The 26943-nt window shown below is 40.6% G+C and overlaps 4 long non-coding RNA genes across 4 annotated transcripts; 3 read left to right on the forward strand and 1 right to left on the reverse strand.

Annotated features, from left to right (window-relative positions):
• Positions 1-536: 536 nt before the first annotated feature.
• Positions 537-5967, forward strand: LOC134062420 (uncharacterized). The gene is made up of 3 exons (XR_009935456.1): positions 537-646; positions 1236-1340; positions 5820-5967. It is a non-coding gene; the product is annotated as an uncharacterized LOC134062420 (long non-coding RNA).
• An 8979-nt stretch (positions 5968-14946) lies between these two features.
• LOC134062248 (uncharacterized) lies at positions 14947-16715 on the forward strand. Its single transcript, XR_009935420.1, has 3 exons — positions 14947-15106; positions 16318-16369; positions 16574-16715. It is a non-coding gene; the product is annotated as an uncharacterized LOC134062248 (long non-coding RNA).
• A 1301-nt stretch (positions 16716-18016) lies between these two features.
• LOC134062249 (uncharacterized) lies at positions 18017-18706 on the forward strand. Its single transcript, XR_009935421.1, has 3 exons — positions 18017-18087; positions 18301-18371; positions 18585-18706. It is a non-coding gene; the product is annotated as an uncharacterized LOC134062249 (long non-coding RNA).
• A 7592-nt stretch (positions 18707-26298) lies between these two features.
• LOC134062388 (uncharacterized) lies at positions 26299-26756 on the reverse strand. The gene is made up of 3 exons (XR_009935450.1): positions 26659-26756; positions 26493-26550; positions 26299-26366 (listed from the first exon to the last, which is right to left on the reverse strand). It is a non-coding gene; the product is annotated as an uncharacterized LOC134062388 (long non-coding RNA).
• Positions 26757-26943: the final 187 nt, after the last annotated feature.

Below are 26943 nucleotides of genomic sequence, written 5' to 3' on the forward strand. Positions count from 1 at the left end.
TGTCCTCTTGTCTCAGTCCTAGAGTGATGCAGTCCACCTTTCTCTTTGCCATCAAGATGTTGTGGAGGTTGATTCCCATATCAGAGAAATTAGTCAAATATGGCCTGCTCTGTTTCTCAATGATGAGGCAAGTATTAATGTATTTCTCTGCATGTCTGTGTATATCTATTTGTCTATCTATGTATTTTTTGCACATTGTTTATAAGCTTAAAGGAAATATCTGGTCATGGTCAAGTGCATAGGCAATAGAACAGGAACATTTGATCAGGTTATCTGCAAATGTTACAAAATTCATATACTTTCAATGTTTTCAGTAAGCAAATCAAACCAGCACAATTTAAATAGCTCAACAAGTGTTTTCTCTCAATTTGACACAAGTTGACACCAAAAAAGAACTAGTGCAGTCTCACACTTATTCAACACCTTCATAACAAGTGTCTTTCATATTTGGAAGAGCACATATGTGTTTTAACCTGTTGCAAATGCATCTTAGCTCATTCCTAATGGGCAATGGCCTCCAATCCTCTCTTAGGACTCCCTAAGTATTTTAATGAATCCATCTTCCCCTACACATGCTGCATGTTTTCCAGAGGAAGCAAAGATGCCATATTGCATCACCGAGCCATCATCATTCAACACAAGTCAGGTATTTGGCAGTCAGTGTATGCCCAATTTTTCCCCTCTAGACTTACTGCCGTTTCATCGGCATAAACAGAACAGAACCCACAACTGTATGCTGTAATTGAGTCTCATGAAGTATATAAGTATATATCCTTTTTTGATCCCGTGAGGGAAATTCGTTCTCTGCATTTAACCCAATTTAACCGAATTAGTGAACACACATAGCACAGCGAGGTGGGTTAGGTGCCTTGCTCAAGGGCACTTCAGCCGTGGACTGGTCGGGGATGGAACCGCAACCCTCCGGTCACAAGCTCGAAGCCCTAACCAGTAGGCCACGGCTGTCCACAAGCATAGGCTGTAAACTGCATCATGTATGAATTAAGAGTAAAAATTACAATGGCTTTGTAATACTTTAGCAGTTGGTCTGCTATTTAGTATATGTTGTACCAAGTGTTCTTGTTCTTTTTCCTGCTGATAGTACAGTGACCATCTCAACCTAAACCAACAAATTTCCCGTGGGAAATTTCCTGTAACTGATGCAGTCTATAGCTAAATTAAACAACGATTGGGAATTGTGTCAAATATTGTCATTCTTTCTGTATCTCCATCTACAGTATGTGCAGGTGGCAGATATCACAGCACATAGGAGAAGGATAGCCCTGGAAGGACTGCCGCTTTTCTTCAGGGAAGAGTCTACATGCCTTTTCAGGAAATGCCTGGTAAATGCTAGTTTTGTTTCATTGTGGCCTACCAGGCCTATGTCAAAAGCAGCCTTGGGTAAAGCTGGGAAAGATTAAACACACGGTTTCCACACCGTGGTAATCAACCGTGATAATTATGATATTTGAAATGAAAGCGGTAATTGTTATCGTCAACATTTTTAATCATTGTTTACCGTTACACCGGTAATCGTTACTTGGGGGTTTAAAGTTCTGATTTCTTTACTTGTGTAGATTTTTTTAAGTTAATACATTTCATGTCAGTAGTCCAGTCAGACATAACTGTTGAAAAAAATGTGACATGTACAATACTTATTTTCACTGCTGTATATACGTAAGGGATAATGTATAGAACGCTGGTCATTATCGGGAAAATAAGGACCGACAGGGCGAACCGGACCCTGACGCTCACCTGTCTTGACTCACATATGAACTTCAGTCACATCCCATCCTTAATCCATAGGGTTTATTATGATGTCAGTCCACTCTTTGCAGCTATAACAGCTTCAACTCTTAGACTTTCCACAAAGTTTAGGTGTGTGTTTCTGGGATTTTTTGACAATTCTTTCAGTGGCACATTTGTGAGGTCACACACTGATGTTGGACGAGGCGACTGGCTCTTAGTATCCACATTAATTCATCCCAAAAGTGTTCTATCGGGTTGAGGTCAGGACTCTGTGCAGGACAGTCAAGTTCATCCCCACCAAACTCTGTCATTCATGCCTTTATCTATCTATCTATCTTTATGGACCTTGCTTTGTGCACTGATGCACAGTCATGTTGGAACAGGAAGGGGCCGTCCCTGAGCTGGGCTTGGTCCCTTAGTTCCAGTGAAAGGAACTCTGAATGCTTCAGCATTAACCAAGAGATTTTGGACAATTCCATGCTCCTAACTTTGTGGGAAATTTGGGGATGGCCACTACTTGTTCCAACATGCCCGTGCACCAGTGCAAGGTCCATAAATACATGGATGACAGAGTTTGGTGTGGATAAACTTGACTGGCCTGCATAAAGTTCTGACCTCAACCCAATAGAACACCTTCGGGATGAATTAGGATGAATACTGAGAGCCAGTCACCTCATCCAACATCAATGTGTGACCTCACAAATGCACTTCTGAAAGAATGGTCAACAAATCCCAGAAACACACTCCTAACCTTATGGGAAGACTTCACAGAACAGTTGAAGCTGTTATAACTGCAAAGGGTGGACTGATGTCATCATAAACCCTATGGATTAAAGGGATATTCCACCATTTTTGGAAATAAGCTAATTTTTCACCTCCCCTCGAGCAAAACAATTAATATTTACCTTTTTCCCGTTCATCCAGCCATTCTGTGAGTCTGGCGATACAACTTTTAGCTTCAGCCTAGCATAGCTTGGAACTACATGGAACTACACTCTCATCTGGCGTAATAATCAAGGGAAGTTGCAAACGTACCATGGGCGCAGTGATATCTGAAAATAGTCCCCATAGGCAACAAGCAGTAGTAGTGCGTGATATCACTGTGCCCATGGTACGTTTGCAACTTCCCTTGATTATTACTCCAGATGAGAGTGTAGTTCCATGTCAAATCAGCCTAGAAAAATGCCAGGTTTCATTTTCAGTTGGTCTTATTGCACTCTAACTTGAGAAGAGACACGTTTTAAATGGGAAAATTACCGGAAATCTTAGTTACTTTTAAGCATGATGCTAGCAGGCGAGAAGCTAATGGTCTAATCCGATTCAATGATCTATGCCAGGCTGAAGCTAAAAGTTGTATCGCCAGACTCACAGAATGGCTGGATGAATGGGAAAAAGGGAAATATCGATCGTTTTGCTCAAGGGGAGGTGGAAAATATTTCCAAAAATGGCGGAATATTCCTTTAAGGATGGGATGTGACCGAAGTTCATATGTGAGTCAAGACAGGTGAGCGAATGCTTTTGCCAATATAGTGTATTTCTTGTATACCTTATACACCTTGTCATTCGGTGGTATTATTTTTATTATTATTATTTAATTTTCTAAATTCTTGAGTAAATGAGAGATCTGGGGCCTCATGTACAAAGACTTGCATGGAATTCTTACTACAACATTGCGTACGCGAAAATCTGGAAAGAAGCGTACGCACAAAAAAATTCAGATGTATGAAACCATGCGTACGCAGCAATCCACGCAGCTTTCCTTTGTACATCCCAAATAACGTGAAATTAAGCGCACATGCATGAGCATTATACTCCACCCCCTCTCCTCCCTCAATCACACTCATTTTAATATGCTAACTAGAAGGCCACTCGAAAACTCAGACCTCCGCGAAGGCAAAACGCCTTATCCCACAATATTAATAAGAGAAAAAAATCATTTGTGGATCCATCCGTTCTTGAACCTGCTACAAAATGTAATAATTTATATAATCAAATCGAAAAAGTATTAAACGTTTATTACCAGCGATTGCGAGGTAGAAGTGCTCTTATCAGACAACATGGTAAAGACAGTAGCCTACGTCTTTATCATCTGTAATTAATAACAAAAAAAAAACAGTAGAGGCAGAGCGTGGCAGTGGCTACAAGGGTCAGAGACCGTGGCAGATTCATTGGTCAGTCTGCAAGTGACAAGGTTCACATAACGCGGTTTGTTGGGCATTTCAAGCATTACAAAATAACTGCAATAATTAAAAGGTAATTAAATCACACGTGTCCGAGTAAGAACACGCATCGCGCACCCATAGTAAGTTTATCCACGCTTTGCCACGACGATTTCTGGATCATATTCCTATATTTTGCACAAGTGTTACAACAATAATGTGAATGCTTACTCGAGGAAAGTCAAAGTAGCCTATGCAGTCAGTCAGGGAAATTGCTTCAATTCGCACTAAGCTATTCACGCGGATCATCTTGTCCCATTTGTTTTTTGTTTTACTGAAAACTGTCGGAAATATGTTAAAACACCCGGAAAATGTTTTAGACATGGACATATGCGTGAAGCCGACCACATTCATCACAGATTTCGAGGAAGGAAAGCTCTTCGAAATCTGAAATGTTTGATAAGCAAGTGAATAATCATGTATGGAACTAAATATAGGCATTATCTCTATACGTTTCACATTAGGCTACCTAATTCTTGATATCCTCTGATAAGACTACAGTTTTAATTGCAGATATAGGCTGTTGCATAGTTTGGTACTATTAACGCATGTTGCATGGCCAATTATCTAGAAACATATGCCTATTTCGAAGTGCTATTTTTAATATGCTGTGCAAATAAAGGCCTTGATTCGTGATCAACTAATGTTGTTGCGCTGCATTGCCTCTATGTGTCGCCAACTGACGATACACACTGGAAATGTGCGTACGCCAGGCATGAAGCTTGCGTGGAGGACCGCACATTCTCACATTCAAGTCAGTCTTTGTACATCCGGACGTGAGCGTGAGACTTAGAGTACGCAGCATTTTTGTGCGTACGCAAGCTTTGTACATGAGGCCCCAGGTGTGTTAAAACGTGATTATACGTTGTTTTGCCTCAGCCCTCTTTTTAAATGTTGGAAATGTCATTATACTGTCAACGAAGAGTGGGACTACTTTGAGCTAGCCTGGCACGCCGTCCCAGTGACGTAACACCTTCGGCTTTTGCTGTCGCTGGTCTGGTCAACTGCTAATCGGGAAGGATTTCTGAGTTCCCGAAATCTGCGGAACTGTCCCCTTTGGTCGAGAACCAATCAACTTTGAGCAGTGGCTCTGGGTAGAGGCGTGTTCAAGGCAGAGGAAAGAGTGTTGTTGTTGGTTTAAACTCGGCAAACCGCTTTCTGACATCGACCAGTAGCAAATCGAGGCACTTAAAGGAGGCGGGTCAACCAGCGCTTGGAGAAACCGTGTTAGCACAGGCCCTTGGTCAGACTAAAGTCTCGCAGAGCCTTTGAAAGTCGATGGTAATCAGGCTAACTTTGAGCCTTTCTGTGGTTTAAAACAGCGATTTGGCTATTTAGCTACAACTAGGAGGCGGTCTTCTCCGGCCTGCCTGAACGTCTGCTTGAAATTCTGCTCCCCGGCAAACTGCATTCCAAATTATTATGCATATGCAGTCTTTGTTCATTTTCCAGAATAGTCTATAGCTACACCGGCATTCTCTTTTAACATAGACAGCCAAATTTGCCTTTAGATATATTTCATAATTTTATGAAAATGGCTTGGAATACTGCTCTGACATTCTGCAGGACAGGAGTACATGATTTAAAAATAAATAAATGAATACAACTTGAAACCATCAAGAAATTCTGTAGTTGTCCAGTTGACAGTGGAATGATGTTCCTCCAACGTGCAGATAACGACCCCAGTGGTGCTTACTATAAAAGTAGTATAAGAATGTAGAAACCATGTAATGCCAATGTGTGGTCATCAAGTGTTATTACATGTTCATGATGATGTGTCATGTTAGTGACAGGTTCATGTCACTCTGTCGAAAACCTCAAGTAAAGCGTTGCTATTTTTTAACACCCATTCAGATGCTGTGAGGAGAGTTGGATTTGTTGGTGAGATGCCACAGGCATCTAATGTTGAAAAAGAAATTAAGTCATGGCTACGAAACGCGAGAGACCAGGGTGGCGGACGACGGCAGAGGTTACTACAGCAAAACAGAAACCCTGATGCTAACGTGAGCTAAGGGGGGGGGGGGCAAATGTAACAAATGTATTGCGGAGGTGTACTGTATTTGTTATTTGTTATTGCTGGGGGGAACACATGTTATACCTTTGTTATTTATTTATTTATTTATTTCATATACAGTGCCCTCCATAAGTATTTGAACACATGCTAAAGTTGAGTATAAAGAGGAATATAAAATCATCTTTTGGAAATTGATCTTAATGTCTTACTGTAAATACAAAAATGAGGAAATATCCAACATTTAAGGACACCAATTTTCTATGTTAATGAATAATGTATCGTAAATAGATAAATGTTTTCCTTAAAATACAGGCGTCATAAGTATTTGAACCCCTATGTGTTAAATTCCCATAGAGCAGCGTTTCTCAAACTGTGGGGCGCGCCCCACTAGTGGGGCGCAGAGACATGCCAGGTGGGGCGCGAGCTGACGTGAAAAACCGGAGATTTCTTTTTAAAGCCTGTGCCTTCCTTTATTGATAATTACGAGAATGCACCTCCATCTCACAAAACAAACACAAACAAGGTAATCTAGACTCTTGTAGGCCTATCATTGACCAGATGAAAATGTTTGTCTGTCCTGGAATCATAGTCCGAAAAAAATTATTGATGTCGGAATTTTAATTGCCGCGGAAACAAAAAAAAACCGTCTATGTTCGAGACGAGCGCAGTAAAATTGAAGGATATCTTGGCTATCTGTCCGACGACACAATTGCTGTTCTGCGATCTCGAAGAACAACTGCTTGACAAACGCAAACACCCATGTTTTGCCTTGCAAGTGGACAAGGCCACCCAGTTACAAAGGTGGTTTAGTTATTGCTTATGTCCGCATTGTTAACTTGACAGCGGGCGAAGATATTCTATTCTGCGAGTATGCCAAAAGTAGGCCCACTGCAGATGAACTATTCAACATTGATCTCAACAATTAGTCTACCTCGCAGAACAGGACATCAAATGGGAAAACTGTGAGGGACTTTGCTCGGTTGGCGCACAGACGATAGCAGGTAAAAAAAATGCTATCGTCGTGATAAAGAGGGTAGTGCCCGATGCGCAACAGACGGACTGTTTCATTCAGGGAAGCGCTCGCGTCAAGGCTTGACCTGAATAAGATTTTGAACGAGGTTGTGAGAGTGTTGAACTTCATTTATAACACAATGGTAGCATATAGTTGGCCCTTTTGCTGTATTATTGGAAATCAGTTTTTTTTTTTTGAAGCAACAAGAAACAAAAAACTGACGTTATTGGTCATTGATTTAGATTTTTATTTTCTCTATTTTTGAACTGATATTTATCTTTAGTAGCCTAACTGTTATTTGTTAGGCCTACTGATGTATATTTAGCAAGTGACGTTATAAATATGACACTTTTGAGCTTGACCTATACCTTCTATAGAGCGATGATGGACAGGTGGGGCTCGAGAAAGCCCCCTTGATCAAAGTGGGGAATGAAAGAAAAAGTTTGAGAACCACTGCCATAGAGGCAGGCAGGTTTTTATTATTTCATGGATCCAGGATACTATGCACCCTAAAAAAGTTCCCTTGGCCTTTGCAATTAAAATAACCCCACATCCTTACATACCCTTCACCATCCCTAGAGATTGGCATGGTGTTTTTTCAGTTAGTCTATTAGCTGGTTTCATGCTCATTGAGCTCAATGCAAATCAAACCAGGTAGTAGGCTAATTGAAAACAAACAAAAAAAAGAAGCACCATACCAATCTTTAGGTTAAGTGAAGGGTATGTGATGATGTGGGGCTGTCTGCCTCATGAGAATTTAACACATGGTTGATTCCGTGTCAAATCAGGACACTTTCGGATCTCATTGTCACAGATTGCATTTTGCATTTTGTCCATGCTCAGGGTGGGAAATGAAAAAGAAACATTTGCATAAGACAAGTCAAATTGGTGTTTTTAAAAAGAAGAGGTAATGCAGATTAAAGAAAAAAATATTTAAAAAATCGTTGTATATTCCCACCAAGTGTTAGGGTGCTCTGAATATGAGATCCAACATTATTTTTCAAACTTGTGAGGTCTGCTGTTCAGTCCCTGATGGAATTTCTTTCTTCTTTTTCTGAGAGTGTTTCTACTGATCTCAAAAAGGGGGAAAAAATCAACAGCCTATGTTGAGTAAAAATATGTCTTCTGTAAGTCTAAACAGAGCCCAGCCAAGAACTCCAATAAAATGTTGATCAACTTTGAGGGACTGCTATGACCATCCAGGATGATCCAGACCACTCGTGGTGATTTTACTGCATGCTATTCCAATTTATGCACCAGCCTCCAAAATTTGAGCCTCCTACAAATTCTAGTTCTTGAGCAATGAGCTTATGAACTTTGACAAACAAAAGAGGCAGAGCAAAATTGACACCCCCCTCCCCCCGTAAAACTGTCTAACTTGGAAAGTATTGATCTTAGCACAAAAACATTTTACAGAGTGTCTCCTGGGTAACATAGGTACACATGGTATTTTTTTTTCAGATTTTTTTGAGACGCAAGTGCGTGCGCTCTGGTTGATTTGACGTGGAATGACCCTCTTGTGTTTTGACTTATTGAATCTCCTTTACTGTAATAGGCCAGTCAATCTAGCTCAAAAAAGGGCCAAAACTTAAACTAATTGCATTAGTAATGGTTCATACTTTTTATTGATCCTTAAACCCTCCTGCATCACATATTAAAAATCTACCCATTTATAGTTAGTGGAACATACTTTTATTCAAGGTCAAAGGTAGCAATTTCCCATGCATTTTGCTATTGGGATTTACTACAGGTGAAATGGGTAAAATGTTAAACTATAGATATCAAATTGAAACTTTCACAGTTGTTTACTCACATTAAGGCTAATATTTTTTGTATTGCAAGTTTTCTGAAATGTGATGTTTATATATGCAAATGAGACCAGTTTTACCTAAATATGCAATAATTTGCATATATTTCTAGAAAACTAAATCTGAACAACAGTCAGCTTCAAAATAATTGCTGCATTTTGCTTCTATATTGGATACCAAAAGCCTATGCAAAGGGAATATTAGATATTACTTCATATCACCTCAGAAATGAGGAAATCAAGTCAAGTCAAAATCAATGCGTTTCAATGGAAGTACATTATAGAACAAATGATTGTCAATGATATGGTATGATGGAAGTATCTCAATGCATGCCAAGTCACATAAGGAAGATATTGACCTTTAGACAACATATCAAGTGAGTTGCATGCACTGAGATACTTCCATCATACCATATCATTGACAATCATTTGTATAATGTACTTCCATTGAAACACATTGATTTTGGCTTGACTTGATTTCCTCATTTCTGAGGTGATATGAAGTAATATCTAATATTCCCTTTGCATAGGCTTTTGGTATCCAATATAGTAGCAAAATGCAGCAATTATTTTGAAGCTGACTGTACCTATTGTTCAGATTTAGTTTACTAGAAATATATGCAAATTATTGCATATTTAGGTAAAACTGGTCTCATTTGCATATCTAAACATCACATTTCAGACAATTTGCAATACAAAAAATCTTTGTCATAATGTGAGTAAACAACTGTGAAAGTTTCAATTTGATATCTATAGTTTAAAATTTTACCCATTTCACTAGTAAATCCCAATGGCAAAATGCATTGGAAATTGCTACCTTTGACCTTGAAAAAAGTATGTTCCACTAAATATAAATGGGTAGATTTTTTATATGTTAATTAGATATACCTAGGGATCACAAAAATCTTGGAATGATTACTATTGCTATTAGTCATGGGTCAAACACTAGATTGACTGGCCTATTGGGCAGCCAATGGGCTAGGGCCGGCCCTGTAGCAGGCGAGAAGCTAATGGTCTAATCCGATTCAATGATCTATGCTAGGCTGAAGCTAAAAGTTGTATCGCCAGACTCACAGAATGGCTGGATGAACGGGAACAAGGTAAATATCGATTGTTTTGCTCGAGGGGAGGTGGAAAATGAGCGTATTTCCAAAAATGGCGGAATATCCCTTTAAGATCAATTTCCAAAAGATGATTTTATTTTCCTCTTTTTAGGCAACTTTAGCATATGTTCAAATACTTATGGAGGGCACTGTATATATTTCATGACCATTAAAGTGATTTAATATTGAAGGTTTCATATGTATTTATTTATATTTTAAAGCTAATACTTGTCTCAGGTGATTTTCATATTAAATGTTTAGAGATATAGTGTGTATATTAACACAATAAACTTACATTTCTTTGAATTCTGGACTATTGTAATTTTCTTTTGAACAGTTATGCAAGGCAAGTTTACTTATATAGCACATTTCATACACAGAGGCAGTTCAATGTGTTTAACAAAGATGAATGAATAAACTTTAAAAGAAATAAAATACAAACATGGAGGGGAAAAACAATAACAATGCTGAGTATGGGCCTAGAGAGGGCAATGTGGGCTGCCCATGCGTGGCCATTACAGGGCCCACGCTTTTGAGCGTGGGCCTAGAGAGGGCTTAGGGCTAGATGAGGGCAGCCCATAGGGGCCTGTGCGGGCCTAGTTAGGGCTATTAGGGCTAAGTGAGGGCTGCCCCTGCGGGGCCAGCACTGCGGGCCCAGCGCTTTGCCGATGAGCAAGCCCTCAGGGGCCCACCGTGGGCAGCCCGCTAGGGGCCCCAGCGGCAGCCCACAGTGAGCCTACAAGGGGCCCGCGCGGGCTTGCTTGCTGGGATGGGTTCCCTGTCAGCAACGTAGTGCATCAGCACTGACTTACCCCCGACAGCGTCCTGTGAGCCGAGATCCAGCCGGTTTTTGATCGTTTTTGATGCCGGACTATTTTCTTCAGCAAGTTTCTGGGGTCACGAAAGTAAAGTGTTTTTCTTCTCAAAACCATATGCGTTCAACAGAGTGATATATTTGCACCACAAAAACGTTGTCCAGCTGTCAGTAGCGCGCAGTGATAGGAATCGCGAAAAATAAGTAAGTGATAACGAGGTTTGAATTTTTCCTGGACAACGTTTTTGTGGTGCAAATATATCACTCTGTTGAACGCATATGGTTTTGAGAAGAAAAACACTTTACTTTCGTGACCCCAGAAACTTGCCGGACTACTTTCTTCAGCATCAAAAACGATCTAAAACCGGCTGGATCTCGGCTCACAGGACGCTGTCGGGGGTAAGTCAGTGCTGATGCACTACGTTGCTGACAGGGAACCCATACAACTTCGTGTCTTAAAATCCGAACTATCCCTTTAACATCTATCATGATAGTCATGCATTACCGAAGGCGTTTGAACACCGTTTAAAAATATTCATAGCTAACATAGGCTACGTTGCTAGCGAATGCTAATGTCAGCCTATTATGCCAACAATTTGACTCAGTTAACAGTATTCAATATTTACAAACCCGAATTTCGACAAATTGCAACTATACCTTACCTCATGCATTACTGAAGGCATTTGAACACCGTTTCAAAATATCTGAATATAGCTAACATGACATGGGCTACGTAGCTAGCGAATGCTAATATGTTAGCCTTTAAGCGAACAATTCGATTCCGTTAACAGTATTCAACATTTACAAACTGAATTTCGATAAATTGCAACTACATCTTACCTCTGAATAGCGTTGCCTCCTGTTCCATAAAGATTATGCCAGCACCACAGCACGTTTCCCCACACCAAGCTCCTCTGCTGAAAACTGCTCCTCCATTACTTTGAGTGAGACGAAAAAATAACGGTTGCTCCCGAATCCAGTGTTGCCAACTATTTCCAATGGAAAGTAGCTAAAGCCAGCTCCAAAAGTCGCCAAATGTCGCTAGATGACGTCACACGCTAATTTGCATATAAATTACGTCATTACGTCGTGCAACCACCCCCCCCCCCCCCCCCAAAAAAAAAAACAAAAAAAAAAAACGTTGAGGGCCCTTTAATAACTCAGGCTATAAGTATAGGCAACTTTAGAGCCCAATTCAAATATATTTCATTTAATATAGCCTACTTGTATGTTAATTGATACACTTCACACTTCTGTATAGGCTAGGCCTACTTTACTATCTTGTCATATCAGAATGAAATAGGCTAGCTACGTGGCTGAAAAGCAGTAATTTCCTACCTATTCCCTGCATGCTTTTCACTGATTGAAGCCTGATGACTTTATCACATTATGTGAATCTCAGAAGGTTATGGTTCCCGCTTCATTTATGGATACAATGTTTAATTGTGGCTCTATAACACGGTCAGCCCATCACTGAAAACAGAAGTTGCGTGATCACTGTTATCACGCCAGTGAAGGCGTCAATAATTTAATAAAATGGCAGGGGATGGCCAGGATTAGCTGACAGCTCTGTAGCCTAATGCTTGCTTGTCGTTTTTGGAAGCTATACTTTTGTCCGAGCTCAACTACTGCCTGCCGTTTTCGAGCGTCCAGAATCCAGACCGCTGTCTTGCATTTGCAGCTGAGCAGAGCAGCCACACTCGTTTAAAGCACGCGGCTGCCTGTAGAACGTCAGTCGAACCGAACGTGGTGGTGCACACAGCTGGGTATGGAGCGGGAGGGAGAGGCGGCCGGGGTCGGGACTCGGGAGAGGGAGGGAGGACGAGAGCCATGACGAGAGCTCAGAGCTGCGTGAAGTGCATATGTAGTGACGACTCGGACAAGGAGAGGGAAAAGTCGCCAGACACACGAAAAAGTCGCCAGATTTGTTGTCAGTCGCTAGATAAGATTTTCAGTCGCCAGAGACGGCCAAAAGTCGCTAAATCTAGCGACAAAGTCGCTAAGTTGGCAACACTGCCCGAATCTCCTCCCCTATCAACTTCTGAGTGACAGTCCATGGGCTTTTTGTACCCATAGGTTCAATATGGTCCCTTGGTGAAAAGGTACATTATTTATGTACCCGAAATGTTACCTATTAGTACCAATACAAGGTACAGGGTCAAAATTGTACTTGAAAGAACGAAAATGTACCCCAACAGTACCCCTATTTTTGAGAGTGAAGAATTAAGATATATACTGTATATAATATGTATGTATAGTAGACTATATAATTCTTTATATATTCTATATACTGAAATATCTGATATTCATGACATTCATCATGACTATTCATATTACAACTCCGCCTTTTTAATTCAGCTGACTGGAAGCCTCAAAATATTGTAAACAAAGTTGACTAGCTTAGTCTACTGGTTGGACTGTTCAGTTTCCCCACGTGTGTTTACGTTTCAAGGTAGGCTAATACTTTTTCTCCTTGGGACAGGCCCTTTTGAGTCTTGGAGTTGGAAAACATTGAGATGATCAGTCAACTTGAATGCAAGAGTTTTAATTCATTTTGTGCAGTATACTATCCCAGACAGCACGCATGAATCTTAACAATATTGGGCCGACGCATTCCGTTATAATCTGTCAGACATCGCTCACGGAGCGTTTGCTCATTGGCAAGACATCTTCGAGATGTCGGCAGTTCATCGAGAACGACAATGAGCCGATGTTTCAACGACTCATCAAAATGCCCCACGATAATTAGCCGATGTTTCAACGACTCAGCAAAGCTATCCCCCCACCTCCACCCCCGGGGGCTTATGCGACCTTTATTGAGGTCGGACCTAGATTTACAATATAGACTAAAAATGAATTAGATCTAAGCTAGTAAGAGACAAGAAAGAAGCAAGAAAGGCATTTTCGTTTCATTTTATTGAATGTTGATATTAACAAAAAGGCTGTTAGAACAGCTCCCGAAAACCAGCTCCTCTCCTGCAAGAGACAAAAACAACAAATTAATACACCGCTTAATTCAACACTTTTATTGTCTAGCTTACGAACGTGATTGCTGTTACTGAATTTTCACGAATGGGATATGCAGAGGCCGAATTTCCCTCACGGGATCAAACATGTATAGATCATAACAGACCGAGCTCGGAGATTTCAACCCCATTCGCGTTATCAATCCAGCTGATAATTCAGTCAAGCACAGACCTATGGCACAGACGAGCTATGAGTATTTGGCAAGCTATAGCTAACTCTGGCCAAAACATTTAGGTAGCCTACGTGGGACCTGCGTTTTCCCTCAATGAAATGTTCTCAAGCCAAATGATAGGAACCAGTGATGATGACATTTTTAAGAATAAGAATTGTGTTGACTGATATTGTAATAGAGATGTTCTGCTTATTCACATATCACTTAAGAGACGTGAATTACTGGTGATGCAGTGCATCACCTCTTAGACTAAAATAAACAGACACGCAAAGAGGAGTTCATACCAAAGCCTAAAAATGTCATGAGCATGGACTCTTCCCACTTATTGACCCTGATAATGAGGTAATGTTTGATAGTTCTCAAGACATGAATGAATTATACAATGCATAAACAAAACAGGCATGAACTTTAAAAAGAGTTTGCATGGTAGTTCATGGTAATGTCAGCATATAAAGGTCCATGTCTTGGTTTAAATCAGGTTGCTAGGTTACGGGAACGCTGGCGAGACTGACGCCGCTCTAACTGGCATGTTATTGTTTGACACTTTTAAAAGTTTTATAATTTCATGTCAATATTTTCCCAATCAGTATATAGTATTATTTAGTGTACATATTTCGCTCTTTATTTTCGTTATTTTTATTGCATTTTCCGCCGTGGTAACGGAATATCCGAAGAAATTGCTTTTTTGGCTGTCATACCCCAGCTGGCATCCTGACGTCAATTTGACATCAACAAGTAGTCAAGATTTTGACCAACATGTATGACGTGCATAAATATGCATAATTTCATTATATTTTGTAATGATTTCCTTGTGGTTGTAAAGAGGCCCAACAAAGGTATCAATCTAACATGTTTTTTCTGGTCCCTACATCTCAGGTCTATATTATTGACATTAAATCAACGTTGATTTGATGTCAGGAAATAAGACGTCAAATTGATGTGAAATTTATGTCAAAACAACGTCTGTTAAAATGTCTGAAAAGGTATATTATTAGCCTACTCATTGTAAATCGACACGAGTTTTTCAACATCCTGACCCACACAGCAGAGGGTTCCAAAACGGACCCTCTGCGGCGGACTCCGTGCGGATTCGCACATCGAACGCGCCCTTTCCAGTCCTAACGGCTCCTTCAGTTTTCAAATTTCTCGTTGATGAAGTGGAAGACGAAACAGCGGCGTCTGAAGGCTCACTGTAAGTATGCTCCTATATGCTTTATTTATGCAGCTACCGAGTCTATCCACTGAAAAAGTACTTCCATAACACAAGTAACCTACTTATCTAGCTTTATTTGCTGATATTATCCGAAGATTTGCTGGTCTGCAGATATTGCTCATATTTACACACCAGCTAGCTGCTACGGTCTAGCTGCTAGCTTTCGCAAGCTAATTTAGCCCACTTTAGACAGGGCTAAATCCTGTCCAACTAGGGCTTTGTTACCCTTTTAATGAAAGCTAAACTCAGAACTGAGTTTAAAATGAGCAACGTTTAATTTGGTTTAACGCTAACTTTGTGTTTGTGAACAACAAAAGTTGGCTTGCGTTAGCTAGCGTTAGCTTGTTAGCTAACGATAGCATTAAAGTTAGCAACAGGAAAACTAGTTTTTGTTAACGTTATGAAAGCTTAGATGTTGGACTCGGGAGTCTTTAAGAAAACGTAGGCCAATTCGGATGTGTCTAAACATCATTTCTTTCTGGGAGGGAGGCTGATTTCACATTGTTCACCAGTCCGGGATAACGTTAGCTGCTAGCTAATGGTTTTAAATTATGAATGACGTTAGCAGTAGCCTGCTAGTTCTAATAAGGTAGCGCCAGAGCCATGGGTAGCGCTAACCAGCTGCCGCATGCTCAAACACATACGTCATAGCTCGACATTCTCTGCTGGCAGCAACAAATAGCTTTGGGACTCGTGTTTATATTTTGTACACGTTAGAAACCAGCAAACAGGCCTACTATTCAATCTAAAAAGTCCGGTTTCCAGACGTGTTTCCTGGTGACTTTTTAGATTGAACTGTAGCTGCTAGAGATTACTCTCTAACTTTTACGAAATATAAATGCACAAAGGGCACGAGGCTATTTGTTTTAAATTTTCATGTAGAAATACTGTCGTCTACGAGTTCATTTAATGACATTGAACGTTCCTTGGAGTAAGATTTAACTGAGCAGAGGCAAAATAGAAGAGGCAGTTGTTGACTTCATGTATGTCCTTGCTTTGCCTTGGCACAGACCAGACACTTTGTTGTGAATGTTTAGAATATATGGGAAGAGGAGCTAAAATGATCAGCACCATATTCTGTGGATCCCAATATAATGCATTTTAATGGGGTGTATTATTGGTTATGATAAATATTTGGCCATTTCTTTCTGATGATAAAAGTAATGCATATTTATGTATCTGTGTTGCAGGTCATTCACAAGTGGCTCCAGTCTGGTTTGGGGGTTCTGCCATCCAAGTAAAGTAAGCTTTACAGTTTTACATTTGATTTATTTGACTTTTGGTCTAAACATTAATAATAAAAAATAACCATATGCCTGTTACTAGTTCAGGACGAAGTGAAGGTAAATGTCAACATGCTTAAATGCCTTTGTCTGCTGTAATAAAACCCACCCTCTACCTCAAAAGCTCTCTAATGAAATGTACATTTATATATCTGCGTTACAGGTTATTCACAAGTGGCTCCAGTCTGGTTTGGGGGTCTACGCTTTCTCATCCTGTCCTGCCACCCAAGTGAAGTAAGCTATACAGTTTTACATTTGATTTATTTGACTTTTGGTCTAAACATCAATAATAAAAATAACTATATGCCTCTGTAACTGGTGTTACTAGTTCAGGACGAAGTGAAGGTAAATGTCAACATGCTTAAATGCCTTTGTCTGCTGTAATAAAACCTACCCTCTACCTCAAAAGCTCTCTAATGAAATGTACATTTATGTATCTGCGTTACAGGTTATTCACAAGTGGCTCCAGTCTGGTTTGGGGGTCTAAGCTTTCTCATCCTGTCCTGCCACCCAAGTGAAGTAAGCTATACAGTTTTACATTTGATTTATTTGACTTTTGGTCTAAACATCAATAATAAAAAATAACCATATGCCTCTGTAACTGGTGTTACTAGTTCAGGACGAAGTGAAGGTAAATGTCAACATGCTTAAATGCCTTTGTCTGCTGTAATAAAACCTACCCTCTACCTCAAAAGCTCTCTAATGAAATGTACATTTACAGTGAGGAGCATATGTATTTGATACCATGCTAAAACAGGAATATAAAATCATCATTTGACAATTGATCTTAATGCCTTAATTAAAAAAAATGAGTAAAAATAAAACCGCCAAGGACACCAATTTTCTTTGTGATTGAAGAATGTTTCGTAAATAAATAAATGTTTTCCTTAAATGCTAAGGGAAGGAAGTATTTGACCCCCTATGTAACCCTATGGGAATTTAACACATAGGGTTAACATAGCCAGGCAGATTTTTATTTTTTAAAGGCCAGCTATTTCATGGACCCAGGATATTATGCATCCTGATAAAGTTCCCTTGGCCTTTGGAATTAAAATAGCCCCACATCATCATATACCCTTCACCATAGCTAGAGATTGGCATGGTCCTTTTTCCAATAGGCCTATTAGCCTGTTTGATTTGCATTGAGCTCAATGAGCATCAAACAGGCTAATAGGCCTACTGGAAAAAGCTCCATGCCAATCTCTAGATATGGTGAAGGGTATGTGATGATGTGGGGCTATTTTAATTCCAAAAGCCAAGGGAACTTTATCAGGATGCATAATATCCTGGATCCATGAAATAGCTGGCCTTTAAAAATAAAAAACTGCCTGCCCCTATGTTAACCCTATGTGCTTAATTCCCATAGGGTTACATAGGGGGTCAAATACTTCCTTCCCCCTAGCATTTAGGAAGAACATTTATTTATTTACGATACGTTCTTCAATCACAAAGAAAATTGGTGTCCTTAGCGGTTTTATTTTTACTCATTTTTTGAATTAAGGCAATAAGATCAATTGTCAAATGATGATTTTATATTCCTCTTTTTAGGCAACTTTAGCATGGTATCAAATACATTTTCTCCTCACTGTATGTATCTGCGTTACAGGTTATTCACAAGTGGCTCCAGTCTGGTTTGGGGGTCTACGCTTTCTCATCCTGTCCTGCCACCCAAGTGAAGTAAGCTATACAGTTTTACATTTGATTTATTTGACTTTTGGTCTAAACATTAATAATAAAAATAACCATATGCCTCTGTAACTGGTGTTACTAGTTCAGGACGAAGTGAAGGTAAATGTCAACATGCTTAAATTCCTTTGTCTGCTGTAATAAAACCTACCCTCTACCTCAAAGCTCTCTAATGAAATGTACATTTATGTATCTGCGTTACAGGTTATTCACAAGTGGCTCCAGTTTGGTTTGGGGGTCTACGCTTTCTCATCCTGTCCTGCCACCTAAGTGAAGTAAGCTATACAGTTTTACATTTGATTTATTTGACTTTTGGTCTAAACATTAATAATAAAAATAACCATATGCCTCTGTAACTGGTGTTACTAGTTCAGGACGAAGTGAAGGTAAATGTCAACATGCTTAAATGCCTTTGTCTGCTGTAATAAAACCTACCCTCTACCGAAAAGCTCTCTAATGAAATGTACATTTATGTATCTGTGTTACAGGTTATTCACAAGTGGCTCCAGTCTGGTTTGGGGGTCTACGCTTTCTCATCCTGTCCTGAGTGATTCTTGACATTGAAATTATATCAAAATTTGTCAATAAATGTTCATACTTTTGTCATTAATGTTTGATTTCGGATTTATGTTGAATTGACAGCGAAGCTTGATATTGAATGATAGCAAAATAGCATTAAAACATTGTCTTCCTATGCATCAACATCATGACATCTTGACATCAAATAAATGTTGAATTGACATCAAATGCCAACAAAACTTGACAGTGAAATGACATCAACATCATGACATCTTGATGTCAAATAAATGTTGAATTGACATCAAAGCCTGATATTGAATGATATCAAAATAGCATCAAAACGTAATCAACCATCATGACATCAAATACATGTTGAATTGACATCAAATCCCGACAAAACATGACATCAAAATAACATCAAAATGACATCAGCAGAGGTCAAAATCTTGACATCAAATTGACATCAGTACATTGACGTCAATATGACTTTCATTCTAGACCTATTTCGTGACGTAATTTTGACATCAATGTTCGATGTCATATTGATGTCAAATTGATATCAAATGCCCACTGGGACCAGAAGAACGGTCATCGGCGAACCAGCTGGCCTATACTTGCTGCGCCGCTTGCCTGCCTGACTGCCCGTCTCTCTGCCTGCCCGGTCGTTGTGTTTGGTGGATCCTGCACGTCCTGGCCTAGGAGGAATAACATCTAGCCTGGCCTGGAAAGAGTTGAAGGCTTCTCACTGCGAGTTGTGCTGCATGATTGAGCTTGTGGCAGTTTTCTCGAATTTTGGCTACACAGTGCCTCTCTCCCTCCCCATCCTGTCGGCTGAGATTGCCTTGTTAGTCGGTGGACTAGCCGGTTCCGTATCATTGGTCCGACATCCCATAAGTCCGACATCTCATTAGTCCGAAAATGAATCATTGACCAGAGATCCCATTAGTCCGACATCCCATTGGTCCGAAAAAAAGAAGCCCATTGGTCCGACATCTCATTAGTCCGACCATACAATACATTAACAAATCCAGACTTTGGTCTATTTCCTAAAAACTCCGTCTACCACTGTTTACAGTTAGAGTGATGTGACGCTATTTGTAGTATGAATTCAATAGCAGGGACATAGGCTAGTGCAGGGGTCGGCAACCCAAAATGTTCAAAGAGCCATTTTGGACCAATAAAACAAAAAATTAATCTATCTGGAGCCGCAAAAAATGAAAAGCCTTATGTAAGCCTTATATGAAGGCAACACAGGCTGTAAGTGTATATTATCTATATTAGCCTATTATCAAAATGACTAAGTCTACAACAAGGCTACATAATGAGCTTTCATGATTAAATGTTTTCCCATGCAGGCAGCGCATCTTGGAGAGAATGACACACCACGTGACTACTCCGCTGGTGCTTTAAGTTCAACTTCGTGTAATCACCATCCGTGAACCGTTGTTTTCCACGTTTTAATATCTATCAGGTTGCAACAAAATTTCTCCAGAAGTAGGCTACTGCAATCGCACTTTTTCTCTCGGTAGTCGGCTGCAAATGTAGCCTGCCTTCCCTGAATATGTCTTTCTAAATGTCGTTCTCTTTTTGTTGTTCGCCAACTTCTCATTACAAAGCAAACATGCTGGCAATCCTTCCGCAATGGCAATGAAAGCAAATGATTCGGTCCATTCTGCCTTAAATTCTCTGATCTCATCGGCTATCTTTCTCTTTTTCCCTTTGGGATCCATGGCATGGCTCATGCTAACACACCGGCCGGTTTGTTTACAACCATAGGTTTACAGCCACCTGCCTGGCACAGCGCCGCCCTGAAACGTGTGTCGCAGGCTATCAAATCTTCGTTGACAGAATGTTGAACTCTAATATTTATTATGCACATTTTTACAACATTGGAAAACGTTAAGAATGTTTGTCCTCATACAGAAACCATATTAAAACAAACGAACAAAAATCCCCCCATTCATTTTCATACATTTTTGAAGACGCTCCAGGGAGCCACCAGGATGGCGCTAAAGAGCCGCATGCGGCTCTGGAGCCGCAGGTTGCCGACCCCTGGGCTAGTGGATGGGTGCGTGACTGTCATGCAGGTGACCCAGGCTCACATCCCGCGATGAACTTCACCTAGCATGAGATGTGTTTTATATTTTTGCAAACGAACATCGAAGCAAACGTGTTTCAGTCGTATAAACTTTCATACGACAAAACCACAAATTAGCATATTCCAACATAGCTATAGGACAATGAACTCTTACCTTTATGTTCTACAAGTTATCCACAGTTAGTCCAGTTATTTCCATCGTGCGTTCTTCTCGATATGAGCTAGAAATAGAGCCTTGCCATATTCTTCTATCACACAGGTCTGACTAAATTCAAAGTTTCACTCCAGAAACTCGTTTTAATTTGTGCATAGTCCTGGCTTCCCAAAATGTCGCACAACACACTGCCACATTGGTTTAGGTGCCATTTCTTAAATATTACATTGTTTAATTGCATATAATAACTCTGTTCTCATGTAATATCATTATATGTAGCCTACTTATTTCTATGTATTTTTTTATATGCACGCGCACCTGCGCACCTTACCCGAATGCGCTATGATGGGGGCGGTCTGAAGAGGGTAGCAAGTGCGTGTGAGATTTTGAATCTGTGGCGCCAGTAGGCCTAGCCTACTCAGTGCTGCGGCAACGAGTGTTTGTAAATGTTGTCCTTCGAGTTTGAAACTAACAACAATACCGAGGAAACGTACTTTCACATTAGGTAAACGCTGTGCGCAGTTTGGACCGTTGCGTTACCAAACAGAGGACGCACGAAGAGAAAAAGCCTTCGGGGACTGCTGGTGCATTCACCAGATTTGGTGAGATCGATTGCTTTTCTGTGTTTTCATATTGCTTGGTCTAGCAGAGAGACAGCAATCGCATTTTCCCTTTTTTCTGACCATTATATTTTTTGATTGCTGCGGGACGTTTTGTCGGCAGCGGCCCTTTTAGTTTTCCTGGATTGGATTATTGACTCTTGTGCGCGGTCCTGGCAAAATACAGGACATCTTTCGTTTAGTTTGGACTTGTAGGTTTATTTTCGGGACTGAATGAAAGGGGGGATTGCAACGCTTGGGATTGTTTGGGACATTTAATTGTGTGTGAATATAAAGCGCCGCTGTGCACGACATGGGTTATTGTTTGGTGTGTGTCTTCCTTTACTGTTAAACCGAAGAAAGCGACATTGTTTCATTGTTATAATCAAGAGACGCACTCAGATGTGTAGTCTACGTTGTAGCCTACTCATTCTCAGAATGATCTGTTTATTGCCATTCATATTTAGTCATTCAAAAAAACCCTTCTGCGTTTAATTAACACAGCCGAAGGTAAACGGTTGATTGTTACAACAGGCTAGCACATTTCCACCTGTTGTTAGACACACAATGCTGCAAAAAAAGATGTCTCCTCTTTTCCGCGAATTTTGCATCTTTCAGTTTCAAGTCATCCATGCATCTCTAGGCTACTGTGTATGGTCGGACTAATGGGACGTCGGACCAATGGTTCTCTTTTTTTCGGAGTAATGAGATGTCGGACTAATGGTATCTCTATTGAATGGTTCATTTTCGGACGAATGGGATGTCGGACTAATGGGATGTCGGACCAATGGTCCGGCCCCGGACTAGCCTAGGGAGATCGAGGCTTTGTGCTGTGTCTGCCTGCGCTGTTGCGCGTGAACACATCTGCAGCTCCACACCAGGCTACATGGGCGGATTTCGTTATACCGCAGAGCAACTTCGTCAGCATGCATCCTTCACCACCTCCATCGATGAGGATGTGCTCCACCTTTGCCAGGCTGAAGAGATCCTTCGGAGGAAGCGCTACGTGCACAGAGGGTCACGCCGCTCCTTCACCATCCATCGAGCGACGAAGGATGCCATCCCGACTCTGCAGTCTCGGCGCGACTCTCCTGGACGGTCCAAGGAAGTCCCCCATCAACACCTCACTCCTATGACCGTCAGCACAGCCTCTCCAAAACTGCGGGTCCGAGGCGGCGGAGTGAACTTCCTGAACATCCGCCCATTAGAATATGTGCGACCTCCACAATCTCTCGAACTGTCACCGGCAAAGTTTGCACTGCTCAACGCAAGGTCTGTGTTTTCCAAAACGTTCATTCTGAAAGACTTCTTTATCCAACGACATCTGGATATTCTGTTTTTAACCGAGACCTGGATAGGTGCGGGATCGGGTGAGTCATCAGTGTTCGGCGAACTCTGTCCAACGAACTGTTCATTTATCAGCACGCCCAGGGCTACTGGACGGGGTGGCGGTATTGCTATGATTTTTAAGAACAATTTCAAACTAAGGAGTATATCTGTTGGGTCTTTTTCAACTTTTGAAATTCAATGCGTAAAAGTGGAATCTGCTTCACCCTTAGTGTGTGCCCTGGTTTACAGGCCTCCTAAACCAAACAAAGACTTCATGAAAGAGTTCTCGGACTTTTTATCTGATTTTATTACATCTTATGACCGTTTGTTGATTTTAGGTGACTTTAATATCCACCTTTGTTGTCCAGATAAACCCTTGGTTAAGGATTTCTGTCATCTTATGGATTCGTTTGATCTGGTGCAACACATTAATCAGCCCACACATATACTTGGTCACACTCTCGATTTGATTCTGTCTCATGGGTTTTCTGTTGATAATGTGCATACTGAGGAGGCCTCCATCTCTGACCATAAACCCATTCTGTTTAATGTTAACCTACCTAACCCTCTGCCTGTAGCTAAACCCCCTGGTCGCTTTTCACGTCATGTAAATTCTCTCACTGCCTGCCATTTCTCTGATTGCTTTCTGAGTAATGATGTTGCTAGCTCCATCTCTACTGCTGTTGAGCTCCATGACAACATTGATGACATAGTGTCTCTATTTAACACATCTTGCTGTAACATTCTAGATTCTATTGCTCCCCTTAAACTCAAACATCCCAAACCTAAGCCTCAACCCTGGCTTGATGACACAACGCGCACTCTCAGGCAGGTCTGTCGGAGAGCTGAGCGGAAGTGGAAGAAAGATAGGCTTACAGTTTCTCTTGACATCTTCAGGAATTCATTAGCAACCTTCCAGAGAGCGGCTAAGCAAGCCAGGGCCAAATATTTCTCTGACATTATTGACAAATACTCCCACAGACCCCAAATCCTTTTTAGTACCATTAACTCAATCATTAACCCCCAAGTCTCCCCTGAGGTCGAAACTTCCACAGTCTTATGTGAAACTTTTTTGAAATTTTTTATTGATAAAATAGAACTTATCAAACTGTCTTCTACCCCCTCTGTTTCCCCCACTCCACTGTGTCCTTTACCTGGTGCTGTGTTCTTTGACCATTTTTCACCCATGACCCTAAATGAGCTGAATGATATTGTCATGCACATGAAACCCTCTACATCCCCCAATGATGCTATCCCTGCTCAAATGATCAAAGATGCCTTTGAAACCATTGGTCCTAGCATTTTGGTCATTATAAACACATGCCTTGTCTCTGGCACTGTTCCCTCATGCTTCAAGCATGCAGTTGTCCAACCGCTGCTTAAAAAACATAACCTTGATGTCAATTACCCAAAAAACTATCGCCCCATTTCTAAATTACCAGTCATCTCCAAAATACTAGAAAAAGTAGTCCTCTCTCAATTACTGCCTTTTCTTAATTCTGCAGATATCATGGAGCCATTTCAGTCTGGCTTTAAAGCACGCCACAGCACTGAAACAGCTTTGCTGAAAGTTTCAAATGACTTGCTCCTCACACTTGACACAGGTGATAATGCTATCCTAGTCCTACTAGACCTCAGTGCTGCATTTGACACCGTAGACCACCCCACTCTTTTAGGCCGTCTCCATCAGTGGGTTGGTATTAGGGACTCTGCTCTGCAGTGGTTCTCCTCCTACCTCACCCATAGATCCTTTTCAGTATCTATAGGGCAGCACTCTTCATCCTCAGCCCCTCTTTCCTGTGGTGTCCCCCAGGGGTCCATTCTGGGTCCAGTCCTATTCTGTTTATACATGCTCCCATTAGGAAATATAATTAGAAAATACAACCTTTCATTCCACTTTTATGCTGACGACTCCCAACTATATCTCCCATTGAGATCCAGTGACTCCCTTCAGACTCTCTTAGAGTGTCTCAAGGAGATTAATGTTTGGATGGGAGAAAATTTCCTTCAGTTAAACAATGACAAAACAGAAGTAATCATTTTAACCCCTCCAAAACAAAAACCCCCACAGTAACTGACCTGGGTAGTCTGACATCTTTTGTTAAACCATCTGCAAGAAATCTAGGTGTCATTTTTGATTCTGAGCTCTGCTTTCATAAGCAAATCTCTGCCGTGGTTAAAAACAGCTTCTACCAGCTTAGAATTATAGCCAAAATTAAACACTCCCTGTCATATCATAATCTGGAAACAATTATTCATGCCTTTATAACATCACGGCTGGATTATTGTAACTCCCTTTACCTTGGTCTCCCCCAGTCCCTCATACAACGCCTACAAATGGTCCAGAATGCAGCAGCAAGACTCTTAACTGGGTCAAAAAAGTGGGATCACATCACACCTGTTCTTGCATCCCTTCATTGGCTGCCAGTGCATCAAAGGATCCACTTTAAAATACTACTAATGGTGTTCAAAGCCCTCAACGGCCAGGCCCCATCTTACATTTCAGATCTCCTAATACCCCACTCAGCCACTAGATCCCTGAGATCTTGCAATCAGGGTCTTCTACATATCCACCACTCCAGACTAAAACAAAAAGGTGACAGGGCCTTTGCTGTTGCGGCTCCACGTTTGTGGAACCAATTGCCACCACACATACGTGATGCCCCCTCCATCTCTACTTTTAAATCAAGGCTCAAAACCCACCTTTACACCCTTGCTTTCCATCCCCCTTAATTTGATGGTTTTGTGTTTTAAGTGTACTTTTATTTAGTTTTGTTATTTATTTATTTGTACTTATTATTTTTACTTATCATTATTATTATTATTATCTTATTTTATTGTATTTCATTGTTTATTGTAGGCCTATATTATTTCATGTTATTTCTTTATTTCTTTACCTATTTTTATTACACTATGTACAGCACTTTGGTCAGTGTGAACTGTTGTAAACGTGCTTTATAAATAAATATTACTTACTTACTTACTTACTTTTGGTCTATTTGGTACTTTATTGATGCAAAGTATTCCCTACGAACTTAAAACCAAAAGTTCAGACGTGGGAGGGAACTTTTTACCTTGGCAGCTTGCAGCAATGATCGCGTAGGATACACTCGTGTTTCCTCGCGTATCGGGCCTTCCACTTCCCTCCACCCTCCACATGAGATGTCCTCGATGACTTCGGGCTTTGAACTTTTCGGGGCGCAAGCTGAGGGCTTGATGAGAGAGGCCGTATGCAAATAGAGGGTTGAGAAGAGCCCAGTGAGTATGACGCAGGCAAATTAACTTAACATTCTTGCATAACCTACTTTAAAAGGCTAAATATCTAAAATACACTTACGTTCACCGAAAGTGTGCCCCTGATGATGGTCTGGTCTGGATATGGCACTGCGGGTTGAAATACATGCACATATGTTGGTCACACATTTTTTTTCTTAAGTAGAAATGGTTGAAACACTGGATATTCTATGTCAAATGATCACTGTCTAATCTCTTTTACACTGAAGAGTCTATGACCACATCTCATCAGCCAGCAGGGCTTTCACAGTTGTCAGGTAGTCTCCAGGCCAATTCACTGTTATGAAGATATACAAAAAGAGATTTGAAATAATAATGTTTGCCATACAACTCTTACAAGACATATTAATAAAGATAGCTGAGATACTAAAATTATGCATACGTGCACAAATACAATACTTACACTTTATGTCAACATCTTGCCAGGCAACAGGACCTCCACCGTTTCCAGTTGGCCTGGTCTGTATATTGAATTATGAAGTAAAGAAAACATTTCTAAGTTTAAAAGTGAATTGAGACACTGAGTTTGCAACCCATATCATTGAAAATATACAAATAAGATGTCTCACCATTTTGAGTGACCAGATGGTTGCCTGAAGGAGATTGAGGCCTGGTAGTATTTCCTTAAAATATACAGCAAAACAGACACTTAATAAACATAGTCCACACATTGCAAAACAAGACTAATGAGTTTTGATGTACAGTAGGCCTACAAGTAACCGACTAGCAACCTAAAATGCACACAAAACCTTTCTAACGCTTCCCTTAGGTGCAAATGCATGACATACTGGTCAAAACAGTAGATGCATACTGTTCTGAAGCCTAGTTTTTTCCCCCGCTTTAGTTAGTTATTT

Source organism: Sardina pilchardus, chromosome 17 (genome assembly GCF_963854185.1).
Source record: "Sardina pilchardus chromosome 17, fSarPil1.1, whole genome shotgun sequence".
Lineage (NCBI taxonomy): Eukaryota > Metazoa > Chordata > Actinopteri > Clupeiformes > Clupeidae > Sardina > Sardina pilchardus.